The sequence below is a fragment of the Myxine glutinosa genome, chromosome 9 (genome assembly GCF_964187855.1).
Source record: "Myxine glutinosa chromosome 9, kmMyxGlut1.1, whole genome shotgun sequence".
NCBI lineage: Eukaryota > Metazoa > Chordata > Myxini > Myxiniformes > Myxinidae > Myxine > Myxine glutinosa.
Genome location: NC_136269.1, coordinates 76,511,973 through 76,532,640, shown reverse-complemented (window position 1 = coordinate 76,532,640; position 20,668 = coordinate 76,511,973). Strand labels below are relative to the sequence as shown.

Below are 20,668 nucleotides of genomic sequence, written 5' to 3'. Positions count from 1 at the left end.
TGAGTGTGAAGAATATCCAATCATATCATTCAACTTCTTCCTGAGTGTGAAGAATATCCAATCATATCATTCAACTTCTTCCTGAGTGTGAAGAATATCCAATCATATCATTCAACCTCTTCCTGAGTGTGAAGAATATCCAATCATATCATTCAACTTCTTCCTGAGTGTGAACAATATCCAATCATATCATTCAACTTCTTCCTGAGTGTGAAGAATATCCAATCATATCATTCAACTTCTTCCTGAGTGTGAAGAATATCCAATCATATCATTCAACTTCTTCCTGAGTGTGAAGAATATCCAATCATATCATTCAACCTCTTCCTGAGTGTGAAGAATATCCAATCATATCATTCAACTTCTTCCTGAGTGTGAAGAATATCCAATCATATCATTCAACTTCTTCCTGAGTGTGAAGAATATCCAATCATATCATTCAACTTCTTTCATAAGTGTGAAGAATATCCAATCATATCATTCAACTTCTTCCTGAGTGTGAAGAATATCCAATCATATCATTCAACTTCTTCCTGAGTGTGAAGAATATCCAATCATATCATTCAACTTCTTTCATAAGTGTGAAGAATATCCAATCATATCATTCAACTTCTTCCATAAGTGTGAAGAATATCCAATCATATCATTCAACTTCTTCCATAAGTGTGAAGAATATCCAATCATATCATTCAACTTCTTCCTGAGTGTGAAGAATATCCAATCATATCATTCAACCTCTTCCTGAGTGTGAAGAATATCCAATCATATCATTCAACTTCTTCCTGAGTGTGAAGAATATCCAATCATATCATTCAACTTCTTCCTGAGTGTGAAGAATATCCAATCATATCATTCAACCTCTTCCTGAGTGTGAAGAATATTCAATCATATCATCCAACTTCTTCCTGAGTGTGAAGAATATTCAATCATATCATTCAACTTCTTCCATAAGTGTGAAGAATATCCAATCATATCATTCAACTTCTTCCTGAGTGTGAAGAATATCCAATCATATCATTCAACTTCTTTCATAAGTGTGAAGAATATCCAATCATATCATTCAACTTCTTCCTGAGTGTGAAGAATATCCAATCATATCATTCAACTTCTTCCTGAGTGTGAAGAATATCCAATCATATCATTCAACTTCTTCCTGAGTGTGAAGAATATCCAATCATATCATTCAACCTCTTCCTGAGTGTGAAGAATATCCAATCATATCATTCAACTTCTTCCTGAGTGTGAAGAATATCCAATCATATCATTCAACCTCTTCCTGAGTGTGAAGAATATCCAATCATATCATTCAACTTCTTCCTGAGTGTGAAGAATATCCAATCATATCATTCAACTTCTTCCATAAGTGTGAAGAATATCCAATCATATCATTCAACTTCTTCCTGAGTGTGAAGAATATCCAATCATATCATTCAACTTCTTCCTGAGTGTGAAGAATATCCAATCATATCATTCAACTTCTTTCATAAGTGTGAAGAATATCCAATCATATCATTCAACTTCTTCCATAAGTGTGAAGAATATCCAATCATATCATTCAACTTCTTCCTGAGTGTGAAGAATATCCAATCATATCATTCAACTTCTTTCATAAGTGTGAAGAATATCCAATCATATCATTCAACTTCTTCCTGAGTGTGAAGAATATCCAATCATATCATTCAACTTCTTCCTGAGTGTGAAGAATATCCAATCATATCATTCAACTTCTTCCTGAGTGTGAAGAATATCCAATCATATCATTCAACCTCTTCCTGAGTGTGAAGAATGTCCAATCATATCATTCAACTTCTTCCTGAGTGTGAAGAATATCCAATCATATCATTCAACTTCTTCCTGAGTGTGAAGAATATCCAATCATATCATTCAACTTCTTTCATAAGTGTGAAGAATATCCAATCATATCATTCAACTTCTTTGTTGTCCTTGTGTATTCTTGAAAGTAATTAATTCCGTAACTCAATATTACCTCTATTTATATATACTAGGGCATGCCCGCACGTACGTGCTTGCCCGTACGTGCTTGCAAAAAAACACACGTGCAAGCAACAACAAAAACTTTGAAACCACGTGGCAGTTACGACCACAGAACCCCCCTCCTATTTACATGCAATGGTTTGGTCCATTCGCAAAGCCAAAACGAACGACCACAGAACCCCCCTCCTATTTACATGGAATGGTTTGGTCCATTCGCAAAGCCAAAACGAACGACCACAGAACCCCCCTCCTATTTACATGGAATGGTTTGGTCCATTCGCAAAGCCAAAACGAACGACCACAGAACCCCCCTCCTATTTACATGGAATGGTTTGGTCCATTCGCAAAGCCAAAACGAACGACCACAGAACCCCCCTCCTATTTACATGGAATGGTTTGGTCCATTCGCAAAGCCAAAACGAACGACCACAGAACCCCCCTCCTATTTACATGGAATGGTTTGGTCCATTCGCAAAGCCAAAACGAACGACCACAGAACCCTCGCCATTAATATCTATTGTAAGCGTGCCAAATCAATAAGTATCAAATTTTTTTTTTTTTTTTTTTATGAGCCTCGACCAGAGAGTGGTTGCTACTCACAAAACACTCGTCGCTAGCTGTTCCATTGTCTGCCGATTCCCACTCTGCTGTTTTCTCTCATAATCAGGATAAATTTGGAACAGCCCTTCAAGCAGATCAATTTTTATATTTAGGTTGAGGTTTCACACAAACTGGTTAACTAAATAATACAGAATTATTATTATTATTATATCTCCGCCTTGGTGACCAGTTTATGTTTTGTATCCCACTGATAGGCCGGATCTGGATTCGGACCTGACCCAAAATCCAATCATTTCGTCGTGTAGTGATGGACCTGGACAAAATTTTATGCAATTTTTTTTTTTTTTCCATCGCCATCTTTCATCATAATTCTGGACCGGCATGAGGGGGGGTTGTCTGTCATGAATTTATTTGTTGATCGAACGAGGTTTAATTTGTCTAAATCCGACCAGTCGTTTCCAAAGATATAAGCCTTTTTGTCGCAATACCATTAATTGGAATGAGGTAAAATATATATATATAAATATAATTCCCTTTCCCGGTTCCCTGTCGCTCGCCGAGTGCTTTGAACAAGTGCAAAAAAAAGAAGTACTTTATACGTGTACGGGTGTGTAAACGAGTGTACCGGCCTTACACGTCCTGGACGCAAACGGTCGCAAGGTGCACACTTGCTCCGTTTGCTTCCAGGTCACAGTAAGACCCTTAGTGACCAGCGCAAAAATACGTATTTACAGAAATCATTTAGAAAAAAAACGAATTATCATCGTGTTGTTTATCGAAATCCCATTCGTGATGGCTCACGCCACCTATATCGCGGCATCGGTGCGCAAAGAAGCCCCAGACCACCTGCTCCCCCATGTATGTACACATAACTTCCAAGTTCGTAAATCATATTGGACAAAACAAGACACACTCACCTTTTACTTGCTTGTACAATTGATCCCAGCGGTGCCTCCAGATTGTGGAAGAATTTTGTGTATGACTCACAGGACTCCAATGACCGCACACAGGTTTACAAAATGTCTGGTTTATTAACTGTATTTATTTCATTTCCAATTACCAAAATGATACCGCATAATATAATGGATCAGGTTAACTCTTTTCGCTGGTCCTTCTCGTTCATCCGACACTCCCGTTCGGTCAGCGCTTCACGTAGCAAGTCCTGTCGACTCCACGTTTGCTCTAGTTTATATCCACAAACTGGACTTAATCCTCTGTCCGCTGAAACGTTAATCCTTCTTCCGCTGATGCCCCGAGGTCATGTATTGCACCAAGTCCTGGCATCAACTCGCTCCCCTCCTGCTGTGATTTCCATTTACACAGTAGGAGGGTGCTCTAGCCTGGGGCCTTGACCAGGTGTTTCAAGAGATTATCATGTTCATGCACATTCTGCTTCGTTACCAGATTTAATCAATGAGTTACCAGGGCCAATCAATACGTTACACTGAGTTACACTTCCACACCTCCTACGACATCTTTCTGAACCCTGCTGGACTTCACATGACCGTGCCTTTTCACTGACGGTCTGCCAGTCTTCGTTGGTCGACATTGCAGATCCCAGTGTACTTCAGGAAGCATGGGCGAGCTTTCGCAGGCAGCCGGAACAAATGACAAATTCCTCCTCCAACCATATTTGAACGTTGGGCCTGGCCAGCAGGTTCGTGAAAGACTTGAGCCCAGCTTGACCCTCGTTCCGACGGCGGTGATACCTTGGGTTTCTCTGTTCCTCAAGGAAGTAGAACTAAAAAAGCAGGTTTGGAACGGGAAGATGACGTAATCTGTTGCCAAATCCTTGACGCGAGGGTCGCGACTGTATTTTAAAGAGGTGACCAAGGTTACTCAATCGTCACCAAGGGGTGGACTACCACTCCAATGAATTCGACTTCAGGAAAATATGTTGAAGAAGCAAAGCGACCACGCGACTTCTTTAAATATTGCTAAAAGTGAAGTCGAAATCAGTTTTGAGCCAGGTAGGAGTCGAACCTACAATCTTCTGATTCGTAGTCAGACACGTTATCCATTGCACCACTGGCCCATGTGACTACTAACTATCACTCCTACTGATATGTTTTAGTGCTGCAATAATGAGTGATCAACGTAAGGGGTCTCCGGTTGTCGCAGACGTGCACGTTCCTGAGCCACGCGCACAAAGGCCTCTGACAAGTACTCGGAATTGCAGCTGAACACAAATGAATGCACCAACTTTTCTGAACCCTGCTGGACTTCACATGACCTCTTTCTGAACCCTGCTGAACTTCACATGACCTCTATCTGAACCCTGCTGGACTTCACACGACCTCTATCTGAACCATGCTGGACTTCACATGACATATATATCTGAACCCTGCTGGACCTACTGCGACCTCTTTCTGTACCCTGCTGGACCTCCTATGACCTCTTTCTGTACCCTGCTGGACCTCCTATGACCTCTTTCTGAACCCTGCTGAACCTCCTCTGACCTCTTTCTGAACCCTGATTGACCTCCTACGACATCTTTCTGAACCCTGCTGGACTTCACATGACCTCTATCTGAACCCTGCTGGACTTCACATGACCTCTTTCTGAACCCTGCTGGACCTCCTATGACCTCTTTCTGTACCCTGCTGGACCTCCTATGACCTCTTTCTGAACCCTGCTGAACCTCCTCTGACCTCTTTCTGAACCCTGCTTGACCTCCTACGACATCTTTCTGAACCCTGCTGGACTTCACATGACCGTGCCTTTTCACTGACGGTCTGCCAGTCTTCGTTGGTCGACGTTGCAGATCCCAGTGTACTTCAGGAAGCATGGGCGAGCTTTCGCAGGCAGCCGGAACAAATGACAAATTCCTCCTCCAACCATATTTGAACGTTGGGCCTGGCCAGCAGGTTCGTGAAAGACTTGAGCCCAGCTTGACCCTCGTTCCGATGGCGGTGATACCTTGGGTTTCTCTGTTCCTCAAGGAAGTAGAACTAAAAAAGCAGGTTTGGAACGGGAAGATGACGTAATCTGTTGCCAAATCCTTGATGCGAGGGTCGCGACTGTATTTTAAAGAGGTGACCAAGGTTACTCAATCGTCACCAAGGGGTGGACTACCACTCCAATGAATTCGACTTCAGGAAAATATGTTGAAGAAGCAAAGCGACCACGCGACTTCATTAAATATTGCTAAAAGTGAAGTCAAAATCAGTTTTGAGCCAGGTAGGAGTCGAACCTACAATCTTCTGATTCGTAGTCAGAAGCGTTATCCATTGCGCCACTGGCCCATGTGACTACTAGCTATCACTCCTACTGATATGTTTTAGTGCTGCAATAATGAGTGATCAACGTAAGGGGTCTCCGGTTGTCGCAGACGTGCACGTTCCTGAGCCACGCGCACAAAGGCCTCTGACAAGTACTCGAAATTGCAGCTGAACACAAATGAATGCACCAACTTTTCTGAACCCTGCTGGACTTCACATGACATATATCTGAACCCTGCTGGACTTCACATGACCTCTATCTGAACCCTGCTGGACTTCACATGACCTCTTTCTGAACCCTGCTGGACCTACTGCGACCTCTTTCTGTACCCTGCTGGACCTCCTATGACCTCTTTCTGAACCCTGCTGAACCTCCTCTGACCTCTTTCTGAACCCTGATTGACCTCCTACGACATCTTTCTGAACCCTGCTGGACTTCACATGACCTCTATCTGAACCCTGCTGGACTTCACATGACCTCTATCTGAACCCTGCTGGACTTCACATGACCTCTTTCTGAACCCTGCTGGACCTACTGCGACCTCTTTCTGTACCCTGCTGGACCTCCTCTGACCTCTTTCTGAACCCTGCTTGACCTCCTACGACATCTTTCTGAACCCTGCTGGACTTCACATGACCGTGCCTTTTCACTGACGGTCTGACAGTCTTCGTTGGTCGACGTTGCAGATCCCAGTGTACTTCAGGAAGCATGGGCGAGCTTTCGCAGGCAGCCGGAACAAATGACAAATTCCTCCTCCAACCATATTTGAACGTTGGGCCTGGCCAGCAGGTTCGTGAAAGACTTGAGCCCAGCTTGACCCTCGTTCCGATGGCGGTGATACCTTGGGTTTCTCTGTTCCTCAAGGAAGTAGAACGAAAAAAGCAGGTTTGGAACGGGAAGATGACGTAATCTGTTGCCAAATCCTTGACGTGAGGGTCGCGACTGTATTTTAAAGAGGTGACCAAGGTTACTCAATCGTCACCAAGGGGTGGACTACCACTCCAATGAATTCGACTTCAGGAAAATATGTTGAAGAAGCAAAGCGACCACGCGACTTCATTAAATATTGCTAAAAGTGAAGTCAAAATCAGTTTTGAGCCAGGTAGGAGTCGAACCTACAATCTTCTGATTCGTAGTCAGACGCGTTATCCATTGCGCCACTGGCCCATGTGACTACCAATCACTCCTACTGATATGTTTTAGTGCTGCAATAATGAGTGATCAACGTAAGGGGTCTCCGGTTGTCGCAGACGTGCACGTTCCTGAGCCACGCGCACAAAGGCCTCTGACAAGTACTCGGAATTGCAGCTGAACACAAATGAATGCATCAACTTTTCTGAACCCTGCTGGACTTCACATGACCTCTTTCTGAACCCTGCTGAACTTCACATGACCTCTATCTGAACCCTGCTGGACTTCACACGACCTCTATCTGAACCATGCTGGACTTCACATGACATATATCTGAACCCTGCTGGACCTACTGCGACCTCTTTCTGTACCCTGCTGGACCTCCTATGACCTCTTTCTGAACCCTGCTGAACCTCCTCTGACCTCTTTCTGAACCCTGATTGACCTCCTACGACATCTTTCTGAACCCTGCTGGACTTCACATGACCTCTATCTGAACCCTGCTGGACTTCACATGACCTCTTTCTGAACCCTTCTGGACCTACTGCACCCTCTTTCTGTACCCTGCTGGACCTCCTATGACCTCTTTCTGTACCCTGCTGGACCTCCTATGACCTCTTTCTGAACCCTGCTGAACCTCCTCTGACCTCTTTCTGAACCCTGCTTGACCTCCTACGACATCTTTCTGAACCCTGCTGGACTTCACATGACCATGCCTTTTCACTGACGGTCTGCCAGTCTTCGTTGGTCGACGTTGCAGATCCCAGTGTACTTCAGGAAGCATGGGCGAGCTTTCGCAGGCAGCCGGAACAAATGACAAATTCCTCCTCCAACCATATTTGAACGTTGGGCCTGGCCAGCAGGTTCGTGAAAGACTTGAGCCCAGCTTGACCCTCGTTCCGATGGCGGTGATACCTTGGGTTTCTCTGTTCCTCAAGGAAGTAGAACTAAAAAAGCAGGTTTGGAACGGGAAGATGACGTAATCTGTTGCCAAATCCTTGACGCGAGGGTCGCGACTGTATTTTAAAGAGGTGACCAAGGTTACTCAATCGTCACCAAGGGGTGGACTACCACTCCAATGAATTCGACTTCAGGAAAATATGTTGAAGAAGCAAAGCGACCACGCGACTTCATTAAATATTGCTAAAAGTGAAGTCGAAATCAGTTTTGAGCCAGGTAGGAGTCGAACCTACAATCTTCTGATTTGTAGTCAGACGCGTTATCCATTGTGCCATTGGCCCATGTGACTACTAGCTATCACTCCTACTGATATGTTTTAGTGCTGCAATAATGAGTGATCAACGTAAGGGGTCTCAGGTTGTCGCAGACGTGCACGTTCCTGAGCCACGCGCACAAAGGCCTCTGACAAGTACTCGGAATTGCAGCTGAACACAAATGAATGCACCAACTTTTCTGAACCCTGCTGGACTTCACATGACCTCTTTCTGAACCCTGCTGAACTTCACATGACCTCTATCTGAACCCTGCTGGACTTCACACGACCTCTATCTGAACCATGCTGGACTTCACATGACATATATCTGAACCCTGCTGGACTTCACATGACTCCTTTCTGAACCCTGCTGGACTTCACATGACCTCTATCTGAACCCTGCTGGACTTCACATGACCTCTTTCTGAACCCTGCTGGACCTACTGCGACCTCTTTCTGTACCCTGCTGGACCTCCTATGACCTCTTTCTGAACCCTGCTGAACCTCCTCTGACCTCTTTCTGAACCCTGATTGACCTCCTACGACATCTTTCTGAACCCTGCTGGACTTCACATGACCTCTATCTGAACCCTGCTGGACTTCACATGACCTCTATCTGAACCCTGCTGGACTTCACATGACCTCTTTCTGAACCCTGCTGGATCTACTGCGACCTCTTTCTGTACCCTGCTGGACCTCCTATGACCTCTTTCTGAACCCTGCTGAACCTCCTCTGACCTCTTTCTGAACCCTGCTTGACCTCCTACGACATCTTTCTGAACCCTGCTGGACTTCACATGACCGTGCCTTTTCACTGACGGTCTGCCAGTCTTCGTTGGTCGACGTTGCAGATCCCAGTGTACTTCAGGAAGCATGGGCGAGCTTTCGCAGGCAGCCGGAACAAATGACAAATTCCTCCTCCAACCATATTTGAACGTTGGGCCTGGCCAGCAGGTTCGTGAAAGACTTGAGCCCAGCTTGACCCTCGTTCCGACGGCGGTGATACCTTGGGTTTCTCTGTTCCTCAAGGAAGTAGAACTAAAAAAGCAGGTTTGGAACGGGAAGATGACGTAATCTGTTGCCAAATCCTTGACGCGAGGGTCGCGACTGTATTTTAAAGAGGTGACCAAGGTTACCCAATCGTCACCAAGGGGTGGACTACCACTCCAATGAATTCGACTTCAGGAAAATATGTTGAAGAAGCAAAGCGACCACGCGACTTCATTAAATATTGCTAAAGGTGAAGTCGAAATCAGTTTTGAGCCAGGTAGGAGTCGAACCTACAATCTTCTGATTCGTAGTCAGACGCGTTATCCATTGCACCACTGGCCCATGTGACTACTAGCTATCACTCCTACTGATATGTTTTAGTGCTGCAATAATGAGTGATCAACGTAAGGGGTCTCCGGTTGTCGCAGACGTGCACGTTCCTGAGCCACGCGCACAAAGGCCTCTGACAAGTACTCGGAATTGCAGCTGAACACAAATGAATGCACCAACTTTTCTGAACCCTGCTGGACTTCACATGACCTCTATCTGAACCCTGCTGGACTTCACATGACCTCTTTCTGAACCCTGCTGGACCTACTGCGACCTCTTTCTGTACCCTGCTGGACCTCCTATGACCTCTTTCTGAACCCTGCTGAACCTCCTCTGACCTCTTTCTGAACCCTGATTGACCTCCTACGACATCTTTCTGAACCCTGCTGGACTTCACATGACCTCTATCTGAACCCTGCTGGACTTCACATGACCTCTATCTGAACCCTGCTGGACTTCACATGACCTCTTTCTGAACCCTGCTGGACCTACTGCGACCTCTTTCTGTACCCTGCTGGACCTCCTATGACCTCTTTCTGAACCCTGCTGAACCTCCTCTGACCTCTTTCTGAACCCTGCTGGACTTCACATGACTGTGCCTTTTCACTGACGGTCTGCCAGTCTTCGTTGGTCGACGTTGCAGATCCCAGTGTACTTCAGGAAGCATGGGCGAGCTTTCGCAGGCAGCCGGAACAAATGACAAATTCCTCCTCCAACCATATTTGAACGTTGGGCCTGGCCAGCAGGTTCGTGAAAGACTTGAGCCCAGCTTGACCCTCGTTCCGATGGCGGTGATACCTTGGGTTTCTCTGTTCCTCAAGGAAGTAGAACTAAAAAAGCAGGTTTGGAACGGGAAGATGACGTAATCTGTTGCCAAATCCTTGACGCGAGGGTCGCGACTATATTTTAAAGAGGTGACCAAGGTTACTCAATCGTCACCAAGGGGTGGACTACCACTCCAATGAATTCGACTTCAGGAAAATATGTTGAAGAAGCAAAGCGACCACGCGACTTCATTAAATATTGCTAAAAGTGAAGTCAAAATCAGTTTTGAGCCAGGTAGGAGTCGAACCTACAATCTTCTGATTCGTAGTCAGGCGCGTTATCCATTGCGCCACTGGCCCATGTGACTACTAGCTATCACTCCTACTGATATGTTTTAGTGCTGCAATAATGAGTGATCAACGTAAGGGGTCTCCGGTTGTCGCAGACGTGCACGTTCCTGAGCCACGCGCACAAAGGCCTCTGACAAGTACTCGGAATTGCAGCTGAACACAAATGAATGCACCAACTTTTCTGAACCCTGCTGGACTTCACATGACCTCTTTCTGAACCCTGCTGAACTTCACATGACCTCTATCTGAACCCTGCTGGACTTCACATGACCTCTTTCTGAACCCTGCTGGACCTACTGCGACCTCTTTCTGTACCCTGCTGGACCTCCTATGACCTCTTTCTGAATCCTGCTGAACCTCCTCTGACCACTTTCTGAACCCTGCTTGACCTCCTACGACATCTTTCTGAACCCTGCTGGACTTCACATGACCGTGCCTTTTCACTGACGGTCTGCCAGTCTTCGTTGGTCGACGTTGCAGATCCCAGTGTACTTCAGGAAGCATGGGCGAGCTTTCGCAGGCAGCCGGAACAAATGACAAATTCCTCCTCCAACCATATTTGAACGTTGGGCCTGGCCAGCAGGTTCGTGAAAGACTTGAGCCCAGCTTGACCCTCGTTCCGATGGCGGTGATACCTTGGGTTTCTCTGTTCCTCAAGGAAGTAGAACTAAAAAAGCAGGTTTGGAACGGGAAGATGACGTAATCTGTTGCCAAATCCTTGACGCGAGGGTCGCGACTGCATTTTAAAGAGGTGACCAAGGTTACTCAATCGTCACCAAGGGGTGGACTACCACTCCAATGAATTCGACTTCAGGAAAATATGTTGAAGAAGCAAAGCGACCACGCGACTTCATTAAATATTGCTAAAAGTGAAGTCAAAATCAGTTTTGAGCCAGGTAGGAGTCGAACCTACAATCTTCTGATTCGTAGTCAGACGCGTTATCCATTGCGCCACTGGCCCATGTGACTACTAGCTATCACTCCTACTGATATGTTTTAGTGCTGCAATAATGAGTGATCAACGTAAGGGGTCTCCGGTTGTCGCAGACGTGCACGTCCCTGAGCCACGCGCACAAAGGCCTCTGACAAGTACTCGGAATTGCAGCTGAACACAAATGAATGCACCAACTTTTCTGAACCCTGCTGGACTTCACATGACCTCTTTCTGAACCCTGCTGAAATTCACATGACCTCTATCTGAACCCTGCTGGACTTCACACGACCTCTATCTGAACCATGCTGGACTTCACATGACATATATCTGAACCCTGCTGGACTTCACATGACTCCTTTCTGAACCCTGCTGGACTTCACATGACCTCTATCTGAACCCTGATGGACTTCACATGACCTCTTTCTGAACCCTGCTGGACCTACTGCGACCTCTTTCTGTACCCTGCTGGACCTCCTATGACCTCTTTCTGAACCCTGCTGAACCTCCTCTGACCTCTTTCTGAACCCTGATTGACCTCCTATGACCTCTTTCTGAACCCTGCTGAACCTCCTCTGACCTCTTTCTGAACCCTGCTTGACCTCCTACGACATCTTTCTGAACCCTGCTGGACTTCACATGACCGTGCCTTTTCACTGACGGTCTGCCAGTCTTCGTTGGTCGACGTTGCAGATCCCAGTGTACTTCAGGAAGCATGGGCGTGCTTTCGCAGGCAGCCGGAACAAATGACAAATTCCTCCTCCAACCATATTTGAACGTTGGGCCTGGCCAGCAGGTTCGTGAAAGACTTGAGCCCAGCTTGACCCTCGTTCCGATGGCGGTGATACCTTGGGTTTCTCTGTTCCTCAAGGAAGTAGAACTAAAAAAGCAGGTTTGGAACGGGAAGATGACGTAATCTGTTGCCAAATCCTTGACGCGAGGGTCGCGACTGTATTTTAAAGAGGTGACCAAGGTTACTCAATCGTCACCAAGGGGTGGACTACCACTCCAATGAATTCGACTTCAGGAAAATATGTTGAAGAAGCAAAGCGACCACGCGACTTCATTAAATATTGCTAAAAGTGAAGTCAAAATCAGTTTTGAGCCAGGTAGGAGTCGAATCTACAATCTTCTGATTCGTAGTCAGACGCGTTATCCATTGCGCCACTGGCCCATGTGACTACTAGCTATCACTCCTACTGATATGTTTTAGTGCTGCAATAATGAGTGATCAACGTAAGGGGTCTCCGGTTGTCGCAGACGTGCACGTTCCTGAGCCACGCGCACAAAGGCCTCTGACAAGTACTCGGAATTGCAGCTGAACACAAATGAATGCACCAACTTTTCTGAACCCTGCTGGACTTCACATGACCTCTTTCTGAACCCTGCTGGACCTACTGCGACCTCTTTCTGAACCCTGCTGGACTTCACATGACGTCTTTCTGAACCCTGCTGGACCTACTGCGACCTCTTTCTGTACCCTGCTGGACCTCCTATGACCTCTTTCTGAACCCTGCTGGACTTCACATGACCTCTATCTGAACCCTGCTGGACTTCACATGACCTTTATCTGAACCCTGCTGGACTTCACATGACCTCTATCTGAACCCTGCTGGACTTCACATGACTCCTTTCTGAACCCTGCTGGACTTCACATGACCTCTATCTGAACCCTGCTGGACTTCACATGACCTCTTTCTGAACCCTGCTGGACCTACTGCGACCTCTTTCTGTACCCTGCTGGACCTCCTATGACCTCTTTCTGAACCCTGCTGAACCTCCTCTGACCTCTTTCTGAACCCTGATTGACCTCCTACGACATCTTTCTGAACCCTGCTGGACTTCACATGACCTCTATCTGAACCCTGCTGGACTTCACATGACCTCTATCTGAACCCTGCTGGACTTCACACGACCTCTATCTGAACCATGCTGGACTTCACATGACATATATCTGAACCCTGCTGGACTTCACATGACTCCTTTCTGAACCCTGCTGGACTTCACATGACCTCTATCTGAACCCTGATGGACTTCACATGACCTCTTTCTGAACCCTGCTGGACCTACTGCGACCTCTTTCTGTACCCTGCTGGACCTCCTATGACCTCTTTCTGAACCCTGCTGAACCTCCTCTGACCTCTTTCTGAACCCTGATTGACCTCCTATGACCTCTTTCTGAACCCTGCTGAACCTCCTCTGACCTCTTTCTGAACCCTGCTTGACCTCCTACGACATCTTTCTGAACCCTGCTGGACTTCACATGACCGTGCCTTTTCACTGACGGTCTGCCAGTCTTCGTTGGTCGACGTTGCAGATCCCAGTGTACTTCAGGAAGCATGGGCGTGCTTTCGCAGGCAGCCGGAACAAATGACAAATTCCTCCTCCAACCATATTTGAACGTTGGGCCTGGCCAGCAGGTTCGTGAAAGACTTGAGCCCAGCTTGACCCTCGTTCCGATGGCGGTGATACCTTGGGTTTCTCTGTTCCTCAAGGAAGTAGAACTAAAAAAGCAGGTTTGGAACGGGAAGATGACGTAATCTGTTGCCAAATCCTTGACGCGAGGGTCGCGACTGTATTTTAAAGAGGTGACCAAGGTTACTCAATCGTCACCAAGGGGTGGACTACCACTCCAATGAATTCGACTTCAGGAAAATATGTTGAAGAAGCAAAGCGACCACGCGACTTCATTAAATATTGCTAAAAGTGAAGTCAAAATCAGTTTTGAGCCAGGTAGGAGTCGAACCTACAATCTTCTGATTCGTAGTCAGACGCGTTATCCATTGCGCCACTGGCCCATGTGACTACTAGCTATCACTCCTACTGATATGTTTTAGTGCTGCAATAATGAGTGATCAACGTAAGGGGTCTCCGGTTGTCGCAGACGTGCACGTTCCTGAGCCACGCGCACAAAGGCCTCTGACAAGTACTCGGAATTGCAGCTGAACACAAATGAATGCACCAACTTTTCTGAACCCTGCTGGACTTCACATGACCTCTTTCTGAACCCTGCTGGACCTACTGCGACCTCTTTCTGAACCCTGCTGGACTTCACATGACGTCTTTCTGAACCCTGCTGGACCTACTGCGACCTCTTTCTGTACCCTGCTGGACCTCCTATGACCTCTTTCTGAACCCTGCTGGACTTCACATGACCTCTATCTGAACCCTGCTGGACTTCACATGACCTCTATCTGAACCCTGCTGGACTTCACATGACCTCTATCAGAACCCTGCTGGACTTCACATGACTCCTTTCTGAACCCTGCTGGACTTCACATGACATCTATCTGAACCCTGCTGGACTTCACATGACCTCTTTCTGAACCCTGCTGGACCTACTGCGACCTCTTTCTGTACCCTGCTGGACCTCCTATGACCTCTTTCTGAACCCTGCTGAACCTCCTCTGACCTCTTTCTGAACCCTGATTGACCTCCTACGACATCTTTCTGAACCCTGCTGGACTTCACATGACCTCTATCTGAACCCTGCTGGACTTCACATGACCTCTATCTGAACCCTGCTGGACTTCACATGACCTCTTTCTGAACCCTGCTGGACCTACTGCGACCTCTTTCTGTACCCTGCTGGACCTCCTATGACCTCTTTCTGAACCCTGCTGAACCTCCTCTGACCTCTTTCTGAACCCTGCTTGACCTCCTACGACATCTTTCTGAACCCTGCTGGACTTCACATGACCGTGCCTTTTCACTGACGGTCTGCCAGTCTTCGTTGGTCGACGTTGCAGATCCCAGTGTACTTCAGGAAGCATGGGCGAGCTTTCGCAGGCAGCCGGAACAAATGACAAATTCCTCCTCCAACCATATTTGAACGTTGGGCCTGGCCAGCAGGTTCGTGAAAGACTTGAGCCCAGCTTGACCCTCGTTCCGATGGCGGTGATACCTTGGGTTTCTCTGTTCCTCAAGGAAGTAGAACTAAAAAAGCAGGTTTGGAACGGGAAGATGACGTAATCTGTTGCCAAATCCTTGACGCGAGGGTCGCGACTGTATTTTAAAGAGGTGACCAAGGTTACTCAATCGTCACCAAGGGGTGGACTACCACTCCAATGAATTCGACTTCAGGAAAATATGTTGAAGAAGCAAAGCGACCACGCGACCTCATTAAATATTGCTAAAAGTGAAGTCAAAATCAGTTTTGAGCCAGGTAGGAGTCGAACCTACAATCTTCTGATTTGTAGTCAGACACGTTATCCATTGCGCCACTGGCCCATGTGACTACTAGCTATCACTCCTACTGATATGTTTTAGTGCTGCAATAATGAGTGATCAACGTAAGGGGTCTCCGGTTGTCGCAGACGTGCACGTTCCTGAGCCACGCGCACAAAGGCCTCTGACAAGTACTCGGAATTGCAGCTGAACACAAATGAATGCACCAACTTTTCTGAACCCTGCTGGACTTCACATGACCTCTTTCTGAACCCTGCTGAACTTCACATGACCTCTATCTGAACCCTGCTGGACTTCACATGACCTCTTTCTGAACCCTGCTGGACCTACTGCGACCTCTTTCTGTACCCTGCTGGACCTCCTATGACCTCTTTCTGAACCCTGCTGAACCTCCTCTGACCTCTTTCTGAACCCTGCTTGACCTCCTACGACATCTTTCTGAACCCTGCTGGACTTCACATGACCGTGCCTTTTCACTGACGGTCTGCCAGTCTTCGTTGGTCGACGTTGCAGATCCCAGTGTACTTCAGGAAGCATGGGCGAGCTTTCGCAGGCAGCCGGAACAAATGACAAATTCCTCCTCCAACCATATTTGAACGTTGGGCCTGGCCAGCAGCTTCGTGAAAGACTTGAGCCCAGCTTGACCCTCGTTCCGATGGCGGTGATACCTTGGGTTTCTCTGTTCCTCAAGGAAGTAGAACTAAAAAAGCAGGTTTGGAACGGGAAGATGACGTAATCTGTTGCCAAATCCTTGACGCGAGGGTCGCGACTGTATTTTAAAGAGGTGACCAAGGTTACTCAATCGTCACCAAGGGGTGGACGACCACTCCAATGAATTCGACTTCAGGAAAATATGTTGAAGAAGCAAAGCGACCACGCGACTTCATTAAATATTGCTAAAAGTGAAGTCAAAATCAGTTTTGAGCCAGGTAGGAGTCGAACCTACAATCTTCTGATTCGTAGTCAGACGCGTTATCCATTGCACCACTGGCCCATGTGACTACTAGCTATCTCTCCTACTGATATGTTTTAGTGCTGCAATAATGAGTGATCAACGTAAGGGGTCTCCGGTTGTCGCAGACGTGCACGTTCCTGAGCCACGCGCACAAAGGCCTCTGACAAGTACTCGGAATTGCAGCTGAACACAAATGAATGCACCAACTTTTCTGAACCCTGCTGGACTTCACATGACCTCTTTCTGAACCCTGCTGGACCTACTGCGACCTCTTTCTGAACCCTGCTGGATTTCACATGACCTCTTTCTGAACCCTGCTGGACCTACTGCGACCTCTTTCTGTACCCTGCTGGACCTCCTATGACCTCTTTCTGAACCCTGCTGAACCTCCTCTGACCTCTTTCTGAACCCTGCTTGACCTCCTACGACATCTTTCTGAACCCTGCTGGACTTCACATGACCGTGCCTTTTCACTGACGGTCTGCCAGTCTTCGTTGGTCGACGTTGCAGATCCCAGTGTACTTCAGGAAGCATGGGCGAGCTTTCGCAGGCAGCCGGAACAAATGACAAATTCCTCCTCCAACCATATTTGAACGTTGGGCCTGGCCAGCAGGTTCGTGAAAGACTTGAGCCCAGCTTGACCCTCGTTCCGATGGCGGTGATACCTTGGGTTTCTCTGTTCCTCAAGGAAGTAGAACTAAAAAAGCAGGTTTGAAACGGGAAGATGACGTAATCTGTTGCCAAATCCTTGACGCGAAGGTCGCGACTGTATTTTAAAGAGGTGACCAAGGTTACTCAATCGTCACCAAGGGGTGGACTGCCACTCCAATGAATTCGGCTTCAGGAAAATATGTTGAAGAAGCAAAGCGACCATGCGACTTCATTAAATATTGCTAAAAGTGAAGTCAAAATCAGTTTTGAGCCAGGTAGGAGTCGAACCTACAATCTTCTGATTCGTTGTCAGACGCGTTATCCATTGCGCCACTGGCCCATGTGACTACTAGCTATCACTCCTACTGATATGTTTTAGTGCTGCAATAATGAGTGATCAACGTAAGGGGTCTCCGGTTGTCGCAGACGTGCACGTTCCTGAGCCACGCGCACAAAGGCCTCTGACAAGTCCTCGGAATTGCAGCTGAACACAAATGAATGCACCAACTTTTCTGAACCCTGCTGGACTTCACATGACCTCGATCTGAACCCTGCTGGACTTCACATGACCTCTTTCTGAACCCTGCTGGACCTACTGCGACCTCTTTCTGTACCCTGCTGGACCTCCGATGACCTCTTTCTGAACCCTGCTGAACCTCCTCTGACCTCTTTCTGAACCCTGCTTGACCTCCTACGACATCTTTCTGAACCCTGCTGGACTTCACATGACCTCTATCTGAACCCTGCTGGACTTCACATGACCTCTTTCTGAACCCTGCTGGACCTCCTATGACCTCTTTCTGTACCCTGCTGGACCTCCTATGACCTCTTTCTGAACCCTGCTGAACCTCCTCTGACCTCTTTCTGAACCCTGCTTGACCTCCTACGACATCTTTCTGAACCCTGCTGGACTTCACATGACCGTGCCTTTTCACTGACGGTCTGCCAGTCTTCGTTGGTCGACGTTGCAGATCCCAGTGTACTTCAGGAAGCATGGGCGAGCTTTCGCAGGCAGCCGGAACAAATGACAAATTCCTCCTCCAACCATATTTGAACGTTGGGCCTGGCCAGCAGGTTCGTGAAAGACTTGAGCCCAGCTTGACCCTCGTTCCGATGGCGGTGATACCTTGGGTTTCTCTGTTCCTCAAGGAAGTAGAACTAAAAAAGCGGGTTTGGAACGGGAAGATGACGTAATCTGTTGCCAAATCCTTGACGCGAGGGTCGCGACTGTATTTTAAAGAGGTGACCAAGGTTACTCAATCGTCACCAAGGGGTGGACTACCACTCCAATGAATTCGACTTCAGGAAAATATGTTGAAGAAGCAAAGCGACCACGCGACTTCATTAAATATTGCTAAAAGTGAAGTCAAAATCAGTTTGGAGCCAGGTAGGAGTCGAACCTACAATCTTCTGATTCGTAGTCAGACGCGTTATCCATTGCGCCACTGGCCCATGTGACTACTAGCTATCACTCCTACTGATATGTTTTAGAGCTGCAATAATGAGTGATCAACGTAAGGGGTCTCCGGTTGTCGCAGACGTGCACGTTCCTGAGCCACGCGCACAAAGGCCTCTGACAAGTACTCGGAATTGCAGCTGAACACAAATGAATGCACCAACTTTTCTGAACCCTGCTGGACTTCACATGACCTCTTTCTGAACCCTGCTGAACTTCACATGACCTCTATCTGAACCCTGCTGGACTTCACACGACCTCTATCTGAACCATGCTGGACTTCACATGACATATATCTGAACCCTGCTGGACCTACTGCGACCTCTTTCTGTACCCTGCTGGACCTCCTATGACCTCTTTCTGAACCCTGCTGAACCTCCTCTGACCTCTTTCTGAACGCTGATTGACCTCCTACGACATCTTTCTGAACCCTGCTGGACTTCACATGACCTCTATCTGAACCCTGCTGGACTTCACATGACCTCTTTCTGAACCCTGCTGGACCTACTGCGACCTCTTTCTGTACCCTGCTGGACCTCCTATGACCTCTTTCTGTACCCTGCTGGACCTCCTATGACCTCTTTCTGAACCCTGCTGAACCTCCTCTGACCTCTTTCTGAACCCTGCTTGACCTCCTACGACATCTTTCTGAACCCTGCTGGACTTCACATGAGCGTGCCTTTTCACTGACGGTCTGCCAGTCTTCGTTGGTCGACGTTGCAGATCCCAGTGTACTTCAGGAAGCATGGGCGAGCTTTCGCAGGCAGCCGGAACAAATGACAAATTCCTCCTCCAACCATATTTGAACGTTGGGCCTGGCCAGCAGGTTCGTGAAAGACTTGAGCCCAGCTTGACCCTCGTTCCGATGGCGGTGATACTGTAGAAGAATTAGAAGCTGTGGACTCACAGGACTCCAATGACCGGACACAGGTTTACAAAAGGTCTGGTTTATTATTCACTTCATTCCATTTACCAAATAATACCGCATTATTCAATGGCTGAGATTAACTCTTTTCCATGGTCCTTCTCGTTCGGCTGATGTTCCTCCGACACTCCCGTTCGTCAGAGCTCCTCGCAGCAAGTACTCCCGACTTCCACGTTTGCTCCCATTATATGGACAAACTGGATTTTAATCCCCTCTCCGCTGGTGCCCCGAGGTCATGCATGTACCAAGTCCTGGTATCAGCTCGCTCCCCTCCTGTTGTGAGTTCCGTTTACCAAACGATAGGGGGGTGCTTCAGCCAGGGGCTGTGACCAGGTGGACAAAAGATTATCATGTTCGGGCGCATTCCTGACTCATTTACAAACTCGTCTTTCACAGAGTTTGCATGTAAAATATATCTGCTTTGTTACCAGGTTAATTAATAAGTTACCAGTGCCAATTAATAAGTTACGCTGAGTTACACTTCCACAATTCCCTCATCTTTTTGTTTTTTTGTTTATATTAACCATTAATCTAAACATCAATATAAGTAAACAATCAATCACTACAAGTAAACATCATTACAAGTATAAGTAAATAATCAATCACTACAAGTAATCAAATTCCCTTGGGCATACACCGTCATCCTGCAAGAATCACAAAACATTTCGTTGGTCATTGACTCCTTCCATATCGTTCAATCTATTGCATTTGCATCACAAATATATTTTCAAAACAACACTTCACCATCACCAAGATACAACAATTTCACTTCATTTTCAAGTTTTGTAAAGCATCTGCACCATCTGGCAAAAAACGTTTGCCTCCACACAAATGTTGACTTTGTTTGAAAGGAAGGGCTGATCACTTGTGTTTGAATCCTGGTATGAAACGTTTTCTCCTAATGTCTTCATAGCTCCTGCACTACTTCGTGTAGGATTTCGCTGTTGTGGTAACATTGCGGAGTCATAGACTGACCCTGCTCTCCTTGTAGCATTCTTGCCACTT

The 20,668-nt window shown here is 47.0% G+C and overlaps 2 non-coding genes across 2 annotated transcripts; both read right to left on the bottom strand.

Annotated features, from left to right (window-relative positions):
* Positions 1–8,077: 8,077 nt before the first annotated feature.
* TRNAC-ACA (transfer RNA cysteine (anticodon ACA)) lies at positions 8,078–8,150 on the bottom strand. Its single transcript has one exon. It is a non-coding gene; the product is annotated as a tRNA-Cys (tRNA).
* Positions 8,151–15,645: 7,495 nt separating this feature from the next.
* Positions 15,646–15,718, bottom strand: TRNAC-ACA (transfer RNA cysteine (anticodon ACA)). Its single transcript has one exon. It is a non-coding gene; the product is annotated as a tRNA-Cys (tRNA).
* Between the last annotated feature and the right edge of the window lie 4,950 nt (positions 15,719–20,668).